Source organism: Microtus ochrogaster, linkage group LG4, assembly GCF_000317375.1.
Source record: "Microtus ochrogaster isolate Prairie Vole_2 linkage group LG4, MicOch1.0, whole genome shotgun sequence".
Lineage (NCBI taxonomy): Eukaryota > Metazoa > Chordata > Mammalia > Rodentia > Cricetidae > Microtus > Microtus ochrogaster.
In genome coordinates this window covers 65419591-65421237 of record NC_022030.1, presented here as the reverse complement: position 1 = coordinate 65421237, position 1647 = coordinate 65419591, and positions in this window count along the sequence as shown.

Here is a 1647-nt window from a genome sequence, read left to right as displayed (position 1 = left end):
CTGGAACTAGCTCTGTAGACCAGGCTGGTCTTGAACTCACAGAGATCCGCCTGCCTCTGCTTCCCGAGTGCTGGGATTAAAGGCGTGCGCCACCACCGCCCGGCTAGAAAAGAACATTTTTGAGACAGAGTCTCACTTAGGTAGCCTAGGCAGGTTTTCCTGCCTCAGACTCCACGTTACCCCACCACACCTGACTCTGTGTTTTGAGAGCTTTGAACAGCCACTAGGTCGCTAGCAAGCGCTTCCAGGCTAAGGCCACAGGAAGGTATCCTAGAAGGGACTGGTGATCACTTTCTGCATCTAGGATATTCTTTCTGGCTATCACCTTCAGAATAAATGGGAACAGGAAGGATCAGCCAGTGCCTGGTCCCCAGTTGGCTATGGGGGACCAAAGGAAGGGCTCAGGGGATGTTTATAGAGCAGTCAATGCCCTTGAGTCTACTGGAAAGGGCAATGGAGAATGGAGACATCTGCTCTCGAAGCCCCAGCCCATCCACAGAGAGGTGTCCATCAATCCTCCCATCTGAGTTTGTGCGAAGGCAAAGCCCTCTCAGGACGTCCTCTGCCCAACTCCCTCCTTCTTCCCTTCTGCCTGGGAGCGGCTGCGTTCCACCACAATCAAGCTCTCTCTGGTCCAGAGGCAAGCGGGTATATACACAAAGGAAATGGAGGGAAAGCTGGCTTTCCCATCTGTTGGCTGCTGGGGACCCATCAATCCTATGGGTGTGGTCTGCCGCTGCTACAGCGTTCCGTTTCCTAAGTGTATGACTCACAACTCCAAGTGACATCTTTGCTTCCTGCCTCTCCCACCCTGGAATCTACCGGGAGGTGAAGGGTTCACTTCTTCCGGCAAGGCAACGCCACCGTTCTGCGCCTGCTGCCTGCAGATGTGCTCGGAGCCCACAGGAGTCAAAGTTTAGGGTTTAATGAATTGGCACAGAGTATGTTCTGAATCCACAATAGTTTAAAACAGGACAGCTTGGTCAAGGGAACAGGAAGAAAATGGAAGAATACATGTGTGTGTTCGCACATTCGAGTGCATGTGTGTATGAGATTATCAAAGAATTAACTCATTGAAGGAAAAAAAATATTGTCAAGGAGCAAGGAGCAGTGCGCCTAGACAGGGATTCTTGAAACATAAAAGATGCTCACGGGAGGCAAAGGGTCAGGTGCAGTCTAGAAGTGAGAAGTCTGGGAGGAGCCACTAGGGGGAGACAGAGGGGAGGCAGTGGCTTTGGAGTAAGGAGGGCAAGGAGGGGTGTAAGACACTTCCAGAAGAAAGTCTGAAATATAGGGAGGGGCAGGAGTGGAGGTGATGCAAAGCTTAAAGGCTTCCTTCCCTCCCTTCCTCCCTTCCTCCCTCCCTCTCTCCCTCCCTGATGTGGGAGGGTCTCTTCTTTAGAAAAAATCTAAATCTTCATATGAGTATCTTGCTTGCATGTATACATGAGCTCTACGTGTGGTCTGGTACTTGTGGAAGCCGGAAGTGGAGGTCTCATTCCCTGGAACTGGAATTACAGATGGTTGCGAGCTGCCCTATGGATGATGCGAACTGAATCTTAACGTCTGAGCCATCTCTCGAGCCACATCTTTCCTTTATTTTCAGATTGATTTGTTCTAATATGCATAAATGTTTGCCTACATATG